General features: G+C 40.5%; 1 long non-coding RNA gene across 1 annotated transcript; it reads right to left on the reverse strand.

Moving 5' to 3' along the window:
* Window positions 1–2,528: 2,528 nt before the first annotated feature.
* LOC116536523 lies at window positions 2,529–5,430 on the reverse strand. Its single transcript, XR_004262685.1, has 2 exons — window positions 5,072–5,430; window positions 2,529–4,599 (listed from the first exon to the last, which is right to left on the reverse strand). It is a non-coding gene; the product is annotated as an uncharacterized LOC116536523 (long non-coding RNA).
* Between the last annotated feature and the right edge of the window lie 5,246 nt (window positions 5,431–10,676).

Genomic DNA, 10,676 nt, shown 5'->3' on the forward strand with positions numbered 1-10,676 from the left:
TGATGTATACAGGGAAGTCAGATACACTCTCTACTTTTGCATATGTTTAGAATTTTTCAAAATAAGAGTTAAAAAGTAAAAGAATCATCAAATGAATTTTCCTCCTAAACTGCAGAAGGCTTTCAGGCTGAGATTTCAAGCAGAGAGATGCTCATATTCCCAGGACATACCCATCGGAAAACAGCAACTGCAGGCTGGGCTCGGTGGCTCATGCCTATAATCCCAGCACTTCGGGAGGGCGAGGAGGGCGGATCACCTGGTCAGAAGTTCAAGACCAGCCTGGCCAATATGGCGAAACCCCGTCTGTACTAAAAATGCAAAAATTATCCGAGCATGGTGGGATGTGCCTGTTGTCCCAGCTACTCTGGGGCTGAGGCTGGAGAATCACTTGAACCAGGGAGGCGGAGGTTGCAGTGAGCCGAGGTCGTGCCACTGCACTCCAGCCTGAGCAAGGCTCTGTCTCATAAAGAAAAAAGAAAACTCAGCAACTGCAAGGCATAACCTGAGAAGGATGGGCTTGAACTAATTTGTGTTACCTGCGAAAAGGTGACACAAAAGGGTTTCCTTTTAACCAAAATGTCGCTATAGAATGGACGCATGACTGTGTTTCCAGACTGTGTCAGTCTGTGGACAGAGTCAAAGGGAAGCATGAATTCACCTTAAAAGTGTCCCATGTTCTAGGTATTATGCTAGAGGTAAAAGGTTCTGGCATGGCTTAAAAGGATGAAATAATAGGACAGCAGATCGCCGAAGAGCCAAGAGCTCTACCAGCTTTCTGGAGCAAGGCTGACTCTTGCTTTGGCTGAGCCTGTCCTAGTGTATCTGGGCTACTGTAACAAAACACCATAAGCTGGGTGGCTTATAAAGCAACGGACGGTTCTCACAGTGCTGGAGGCTTAAAAGTCTAAGATCACGGTGCCTTCAGACTCCATGTCTGATGAAGGCTTGCTTCCTCATTGGCAGCACCTTCTCCCTGTGTCTTCGTATGGGGGAAAGGGCAAGGATCTCTTTGGCCTTTTTTATAGGGGTACTAATCCCATTCATGAGGGCTATTCCTTCTTGATCTAATCATTTTTCAAAAGCCCCACTTCTCATCCTAGGAGTTAGGATTTCAACCTATGAGCTTGGGGAGGCACAAAAATTTAGACCATAGCACTCTGCAACAACAAAAAGAGGCTTTGGTCTGATTCTGTGAGAATCAGAGTTTTTTGAAGAGTTCTAACACGGTGTGGCCAGGCTGTTTCCACTATGAGAGACAGAGTGGAAGACAAAGGATACTAAGCAACTTTTCAGGGTCTTCCTTACTCACTAACTCACTATTAACATCTACAAAGGTCACTAGCTCACTAACATCACTTAATCACTAACTCACAGACATCTATAAAGGTCTAGAACCTCTGTCCAACCAGCTTTAGGATCCTCCTTTCCTTTCTCCACGTCCTGGACTCTGTCCCTGAATCCTTTCCACCCCTCTCAGCTCCTATACTCTCTGTGCATTTTACCTAAGTGTCATTATGTTTATTTCTGAGCCCTGGCCCCCCATACTCTGAGAATCTACATGTTAATCAAGCCCTGCTCCCCGCTTTCATGTCGGTGCACCAGAGATCATACTTGCAGAAACACTGCCTAAATTATAAAGAGCAGAGACCATCTTGATGATCTCAGCATTCAATCCATGTTTTCCATGGATAAATATATGAATGAGTGAATGAATTTACACTCTGTGAAGAGATGAGAAAGGTGAATCTATAATTAATTTTTGTTATCAGCTTTGACTAGAATGAGACTCTTAGTTTATTCTCAGAATAAACTAGCCATGTAAAATTATAACAAATACAAAATGTTGACACTTTGGGACTTAAAAGATTTGTCCAGAATTTTCTGGCTTTAAAGTGGCTAGTTCCATCTACCTTTATCAATGTCACTACACTGATTTATTATTTATTTTAAAAATATGCACCACTTTATTGTGGCATTATGCTAGGCACTAAAGAAAAAGAGATGAACAAGAAAGAATCTTTATAATCAAAAGCTCCATGGTAGAAAAGAAAGACAACAACCACAATAGTGTCTTAAGTACTAATCAAAAGAGAATGCATTTTCCAGCATCTACCTTAGAAATCACGTAATTGCACGATGAGAGTGTGTTAAATTTCTGGAGAGGTGTGGCCTCCATTTTCTTTGGCTAATGAATCCAAACAAGCCCCCTTCCTCACTTTGTTCCCTGGGTCTGCCTTTAAGAATCCACTCAGTCAATCTTCTTGACTCCATTTTTAGCACTTTCTCCCACACTAGAGCCAGTACCAGGCATGGCAAACCAACTCATTTAGCTTGGAGCTCTCAGGCAGCCCACACATTAAGGGAAATACGACAAGTTCTGTACCTGTATGGTTTCCTTAAGATAAAAAGCACAACACAAGTGAAAAGTACTTTAAACGTCTGGGACACAATATGGTATAGTAGAGGAAACAGTATATGAGGAATCTGGTGGGAGACAATACTGATAAATACGGCCTTACTTTTTTTTCTTTCTTTCTTTTTTTAGCACAAAGTCTTCAGTTCCCAAAGCCCTTTCCTGTGCTAACTCTGTAACGCTGAGCAAGTCACATAGTGTTTCTGGACCTTGGTTTCCTTATCTGTAAAACGAGGGTGTTGGAGTTGCTTATCTTTAAGGTCCAGCTTGAAAAGTCTGATAAGAACTTTTTTCTACCCTATGACTTCATGTAAAGGTCCAGTTAGGCTACCCACTTCCTTCCCCAGCTCTGGCTAACCTGGGGTTATACCATTCAAATGTATGAATATGAAATAAAAAAAACTGAAAATTATTTTGCATGTACGGTAGGGTATGGGACATTTTAACTCTAAAATTAAATGGGACCCAGTTCTGTAAAAAAGTTATATGGGAAAAGTGGAAGCACATTGAGATAGCCAGCAGGAAGCAAAGCATCCCAGGCTTTTGACATGGTGTGAATAGGCCTTGGTAATCAGAATAAATGCCCTTTCATCATTTCAGTTACAGTATGTTTCATCATTGACTAGGCATGTAGGTACTGTTGCAGGATACTAGGTTAGAGCCTAAAAATATTGAAAGAAAAGCAAGCTGAAAACTCAATTACTTGGCCATAATACAACTACATTGAAAACCACTTTAGGATTTAAGCAGATTAAGCAAATTCCAAAAAAATGATAAACAATTAAACTTTTACAATAAATATCGAAGGATTACAGCTGTATATTAAAATTTCTATGCATACTTGTTAGGGAATTCTCAAGGAATGAAAACAGAAAATGCTGTTTGGAAAGTGCTTGCCAAATTTTTAGTAAAAGTAGTTTTCTGCACTTAGGGAAAGTGTAATAGTGGTATTTTAGGTAAAGTATGTTTGCCTTTGGGCTTAAATCGTGCTGGATAATTAAGAAAATTGCTCCAAGCCTATTTAATACAAAAGAGATAAAATCACTTGCCATTATTATTCTAAAAGCATTTGGTTTTTAAAGAAAACTATCTATCAGGGAGAGACAAGAAATAAAAACAATAAAACTACTGTATTTTTTTTTCTTTTTCTATTTTGGGATTTGACTTCAAGCAGTTCAACTCCAGGGACCACGTTCTTCACCTCGGATCTCATTATGTGGAAGACAGTACATGGAAATTCAGCTCCTTCAGGCGCTCTGAGGTCCAGTACAAAACTGGGAAGAAGAGTAAGAGGGAAGACCAATTGGAAAGTGATAAAGAATGCTTACCAATAGACAGAGATGGAGTCTTTGTGAGGCTACAGTAAAGTCAGTGAAGCCTTCCGGGGAGCGGGAAGACTGCAGTAATTGGACAAAAGAAAACTGGAGCTTTATTTTCTAAAGAAGAGCTGTTTAAAATGATGATAAATTCTTGTGTTGGCTTCCGGGAGTAACTTAAAGTATAATGAGAAACAAAAGTCATTCTAGTGAAAAAGTTTCAATAATTGAGAATTACAGGTTTCGATGGATCTGTTACAGGAATGATATGGTATGTATGATTGTTGCTTTTGAGAAATTATTAAAAGCGTACTTTTTGGCCTGGTCCAATGTTGTTGATTTTCTGTGGGACATTTGAAAAGCATGTACATTCTTAATTTGTTGGGGTTGTTTTGCTTTGTTTCTACAAATTCAGAGCTTCTGTCTTTTAATAAGGAAATTTAAATATTTATACTTTTTCTGATACGTTGGTGCTTATGCCAGCTACATTATTCTTTGGTTACAAGCAAAAGCAGAAACCAACTCCGGCTAACATAAGCAAAAGGGGAGAATGCTGAGACCAGAGAATTGACGGTAATGCTTGAAGAATGGGGTAGGCTTTAGTTTCCAAAAATACTGCAATAGTGTCTTCCGTCCAACATGCTCTTCTTTAATGTGACTTAGATAATCCTCTCACTGAAAGGGGGCATCTCTGCATCCTCCTCTTGAGCCTGGGTAGACTTATGACAATAGTGGAAATGAAGCCTCATGACTTCTGGGGCTAGGTCAGAAAAGAAAATACAGCTCCTACCTGGTTCTCATGGGATGCTTGTTCTTGTAACTCAGACACCATGTCATGAAGAAGTTCCAACAGACCATGGAGAGACCCACCTGGAGAGGAAGAGAAGCTCCCAGCCATCACCCCTGGCTGAGCACTCCCAACATCCTAACATCACACTTGCTAGGCGTGTGAACAATCCATTTTGGAAGTGGGTCCTCCAGCCCTACCTCATGCTCTGTGGAGCAACTGAGCCTTCCCCACGAAATCCTGCCCAAATCACACATTTTCGAGCTACAGAAATAACTGTTACTGTTTTAAGTCACTGAGTTCAGAGGTGGTTTGTTTGTTACAAAGCAATAAATAACTAGCACAGACAACCAAGATATAGAAATGAGCAAGATACAAGAAAACAAGGCTTCCTATTTCTCGGACTAGGAAGGAGGAATGGTCTCTAGTCATAGCTTATGGGTAGCTACCACAACTGGAATGAATTAACACTAATCATTTTCAGTCTTGCTGTTCTGAAGTTTCCGGTTTCGGTGAAGGTTCCCTTCACTGTTCCAGTTTCAAGTACCTCCTCACCTTTTGTCTACCAATGAGCAGAAAACCTGAGTGACAGCCACAATAGTCTGTAACCAAGGGAAAAGACACAATGATTTAAAAAGAAAAATGGATACAAAAAGTTTGTATTCATTTTTTAAAAATCACTGCTGTGATAAATCACCTCAAAAGTAGTATCTTTATTTAAATAACACAAATTTATTACCTTATAATCTGCAGGTCGTAAGTCCAAAATGAGTCTTTCTGGGCGAAAATCAAGATGTTAGCAGGGGTCAGGCACGGTGGCTGATGTCTGTAAGCCTAAAACTTTGGGAGGCTGAGGTGGGAGGACCCCTTGAGCTCAGGAGGTTGAGGCCAGCATAGGCAACATAGTGAGACTTCATCTCTGCCAAACAATTTTTTAAAATTAGCCAAGTGTGGTGGCGTGCACCTGTAGTTCCAGCTACCCTGGTGGCTGAGGTGGGAGGATCCGTTAAGTGCAGGAGATCAAGGCTGCAGTGAGCCATGATCTCACCACTGCACTCCAGCCTGGGAGGCACAGCAAGACTGTGTGGTGAAAAAAAAAAAAAAAAAAATGGCTGGGCCCTGCTGCAGTGGCTCACACCTGAAATCCCAGCATTTTGGGAGGCTGGGATGAGAGGATCACCTGAGGCCAGGAGTTCAAAACCAGCCTGGCCAACATGGTGAAACCCCATCTCTACCAAAAACACAAAAATTAACCGAGCATGGTGGCACATGCCAGTAATCCCAAGCTACTCAGGAGGCTGAGGCAGGAGAATTGCTTGAACCTGGGAGGTGGAGATTGCAGTGAGCCACGATCCTGCCACTGCACTCTAACCTTGGCAACAGAGCAAGACTCTGTCTTAAAAAAAAAGAAAAGAAAAGAAGAAAAGAAAGGGAGGAAGGAAGAAAAAGAAGGAAAGAAGGAAAGAAAGAAAGAAAAATAAGGAAAGAAGGAAAGAAAAGAAAGAAAGAAAGAAAAAGAAAGAAAGAAAGAAAGGAAAGAAAGGAAGGAAGAAAGGAAGAAAGAAAAAGATGTTAGCAGGGCTGCATTCCTTTCTGGAGGCTCCAGGGGACAATGTGCTTCCTTGCCTGGTTCAGCTTCTAGTGGCTGCCCATATTTCTTGATGTATGTGCCCCTTTCTTCATTTTCAAAGCCAACAGTGTTACATGTCCCAGTGCCTTTTCCATATTACACCTTCCTCTAACTCTGAGTCCTTTTCTGACTCCCTCTTTTACTTTAAGGAACTTTGTGATTACTTTGGGTTTACCTTGATAATCCAGGAAAGCCTCCTTATCTCAAATTCCTTAACTTAATCACATCTGCACAGTCCCTATGGCCTGGTAAGGTAACGTAATTACCAGTTTCAGGGACTGGAAAGTGGACATAGTTGAGGGGCCATTATTCTGCCTACCACAGTATACAAAAGCAGAATGGGTGCTGGCTGGGCCTCACCACTCTAAAAGCATGTCCTTCACGCTACTCATTCTGGTTGACATTTTTTCTTGTCTTCATTTTATTGAATCCATACTCTTGTTCCATTTTTTTTTCCATTGAAGTAGTTTGTACCTTAAACATACAATTTGTATTTATGTGGTGACCTTATGTTTGTTATGCATAATTGATATATTTTTCTGTGTTTAGAGATACTATCTATACACATTTCCAAATAAGACAAAAAGCTTAGCATGCTTTTTCTGCTCCTCTTTCCTTTTATCCTTGCGACAACATCATTTAGTTAGAGACTATCGTTATTTGAATTAACTAGCAATGATGAAAACAATGAAAAATTTAAAATTTTCTATAACAGAAAGTGTTTGGCTGCAAAAAACAGCATACTCAACTAAAGGTGACTTAAACCATGAGAAAAACTTATGTTGCATAAAAAGAAATTCAAAGACAGGTTGTTCCTGGGTTAGTTAATGCAGTGGTTCAATGATGTCATGCAGGATGCAGGTCCTTTTCATCTATTTACTTTTTTCCTGAAGCTCATCCCATCCTGTTAGGAAGATGGTTTCTATAATTCCAGCTATCATATCCTCACGCAACCTTGTCTGAAAGTAATGTGTTAGCTATCTCTTGCTGCATAACAAATCAGGTGAATTAAAACAACAATAAAGTTTATTAGCTTAATAATGTGGTTTCTATGGGTCAGGGATTTGGGAGCAGTTGGTTGGGTGGTTCTAGCTTAGGCTCTCTCATGATGTTGCAGTTAGAATCAGCTGGGACTGCAGTCATCTGAAGGCTTGATTGGGGCTGGAGATCCACTTTAAAGTGGCTCACCAACATGGCAGGCAGGCTGCATGATATCTGCAGGACAAGATGGCTGGCTTCCCATAGAGCACTGGTTCTTATACTGGGTGATTTTTCTCACCAGGGGGGCATTTAGTTGCCACAACTGGAAAGTTGCTATTGATATCTTGTGGGTTGGAACTAGAGTTACTGCTAAACATCTTATACTGCACAAGACAGCTCTTCACCACATGAATTATCAGGCCGGAAATGTCAATAGTGCTAACGTTGAGAAATCCTGCCTTAGAGCAAGTGAACCAAGAGAGCAAGCAAGGTTAAAGCTGAAATGCCTTTTACTACCCAGCTTTGGAAGTCCTCTGTATTCTGTGTTGGAGGGATCCACACAAGGGTGTGAATACCAGAAAATGAGGCTCATTGGAAATCATCTTCAGCATAGATACCATGAGAAGGAAGCTTTTCCTTCCATTTCTCGTTTTGTCTTCTCTTCCTTCCTTCTTCCTTCATTTCTTCTGATCTTCCTTCCCTATTCCTTACTTCCTTTTCTTTTTTCAACTTTCAAAGAGGAAAACCATTTCTATAATCTCACCAGGCTTCTCTGCACTTCTCATTAGTCAGTGTTGAATGATATGCCTATGTCTAAACCAATCATTAGGAGGGAGAATAGAATTACTATGATGAATTTAGACAATTTAACATTTACTCTCCTTCTCGGGCTGGAGAGAATCCATATTTTTGATACACACAGAGGAGGGTAAATTATCAAAATCAGTGTTTTACTAGCAAGGAAGAAAGAGAATGGCTTTGAGCGGGCAAGAAACAGGGTTTGCTATGTTTGTTTGTCATCGTCTTTCCTGTCACACACTTGCTTTTTGGATCGAGTTTACTCTTTGGTGGAAGACATTCTCTAACAGCAATTTCAAGGATGGGCAGCAATCTGAATTCTTACATGTCTGAAAATATCTGTCATTATTTTGTACCCTCTCTTAAGTGATAATTTTGTTTGGTAGTCTAGGTTAAAAACAATTCCCTTAGAAGCCAGGTGTGGTGGCTTGCACCTGTAATTCCAACATTTTGGGAAACCAAGATGGGAGCCCAGGAGTTTGAGACCAGCCTAGGAAACAGTGAGACTCCATCTCTACAAAAAAGAAAAAAAAAGAAAAGAAAAAAAAAAAATAGCCAGGCATGGCAGCCAGCACTTGTAGTCCCCGCTTTTGTGCTGGGGTGGTGATGGGGTTGAAGTGGTTAAGGTGGGAAGATCGCTTGAACTCACTGAGCTCCTGCAATGAGCCAGCCATGATTGCACTCCTGCACTCCAGTCTGGGTGACAAAGCGAGACCCTGTCTCAAAAACAAAACAAAACAAGACAAAACACCGCTACAATGATTCCCTTAGAATACTGTTCCATTGTCTATTAGCATCCATTGTTGCTGATGAGAAGGTAATCTAGTTAAGATTTTCTTTTTATCCTTCATGCTCTGAAATCCCACTATTAGGTGTTGAAGTGTGTTATTTTTTACCTATGTATTTGGCTCTGAGTTAAATGAGAGCTTTGTACTTAAAGATACTGGAATATTTTCAATTATTTTTTGAGTATTTCCTTCCATCCATTCTCTAGATCCCCTATCAGATGAATAGGGCCTTCTGGATTTATTCTCCATGTTACTTAAATTACTTAAATATCTTAGACTAGGTAATTTATAAACAACAGAAGCAGATTTGATCACAGTTCTGAGGCTGGGAAGTCCAAGATCAAGATATCAGCAGACATGAAGGCTGCCGAGGGCTTCTTTTTCATAGATGGCACCTTCTGTGTGTCCTCATGTGGGGGAAGGGCGAACAGGCTCCCTCCAGTTTCTTTTCTCAGGGCACTAATCCCATTCGTGAAGGATCTGCCCTCATGATCGCCTCTTAAAGGCTCCACCTCTTAATACTATCACTATGGGGGTAAGGTGTCAACATATAAATTTTGAAAGGACACAAACATCAGATCATAGCAAATGCTTAAACGAACATCTGCAGCACAGTATTATGTATTCAATTTTTCTATTCAGTTTTTCAAAGACAGGGTCTCCCACTGTCACCCAGGCTGGAGTACAGTGGCTTATCTTGGCTCACTGCAGCCTCAACCTCCCAGACTCAAGCAATCCTTCCACCTCAGCCACCCTAGAAGCTGGAATTACAGGCGTGAGCCACTAGGCTCACCTAATTTTAGTATTTTTGTAGCGATGGAGGTCCTGCCATGCTGCCCAGGCTGCTCTCGACCTTCTGGACTCAAAGCATCCTCCCACCCTGGCCTCCCAAGTGTTGGGATTGCAGGTGTGAGCCACCATGCCTGGCAGAAATCTTTAGCAAAAAAATTAGGTATCATTGTTGGAGTCTCCTTTTCTTTTTCCTCTTTTCTCATTATTCCGAAGTTAATCTGTATCCTTACTGCCTGTATCCACGCTTTGTATAGTTTATTACATACTTACACAGATGTAAACAGCACGTTGTATTATTCGGCAGGTTTTCAAACTGCACGTAAACGATGTCAGTTCTCTTAATCCTTCAGATTACACCGAGAAAAAAAAAATAGAGTAGGCCTTAGACTAGAAGCCAGGAGCAGGCCATGAGAGCTAGCTAGAATTTAATAATCTTTCTTTATTTTCCATTATATTTATTCTAATGGTCTCCTCCCCCCCACCTTTTTTTTTCAAAGCAAGTGTTGTTGGCTTTCCATTTACCGTAGTGATTTATGTTTTCTTTTATATTAAGTGTAAGAAAAAAATGTGAAGTAAGTAGTAATAGTACAGGTAATACAGAGACACAGCCAAAAATTAGGAAATTTATGCTGGAATAGCCGAATTTGATACACACTTGACGGAAAGGAGAAAGTTCAAGTTTCTCCTTCTCACTTTCCTTAGCAGTTGGAGGTCCCTTTGACACTGCAATCTCTCCTTTTGTGGGATTTCCTGCAGCCGGCACCCCTGCCTTTCCCTGGCTGTCTCATCATTTAGCACCTGTCGTCATACTGCAGACATAACTTTCTCATCTAAATTGAAATCCAAGGGTAGAATTTAATGCCACTACCATGGCACCCTCATAGTCCAAACAGCTCAATAATGTCAAAAAAGTTGATCTCTTTGTAATGTTTCAAGTATAATCACGGGCATAAAATGAAGGCTTTCCACGGAAAAAAATTTAACTCATATTTCCTTATGTTTGCGGTTAAAAAATAGTTGTTTATAGATCTTAATATTTGATCTGAAATTATCTTCTTTCAACCTTGAGACAATACATTAACCTGTTGTCTAGATGAATGGTAAAAGAACAGAGACACAGAAAAGAAAAATAAGAACGATGACGGGAAATTGATCTTTTCTTTCTTTTTTT

This window comes from Sapajus apella, unplaced genomic scaffold, assembly GCF_009761245.1.
Source record: "Sapajus apella isolate SASKATOON/1434 unplaced genomic scaffold, GSC_monkey_1.0 scaffold101, whole genome shotgun sequence".
NCBI lineage: Eukaryota > Metazoa > Chordata > Mammalia > Primates > Cebidae > Sapajus > Sapajus apella.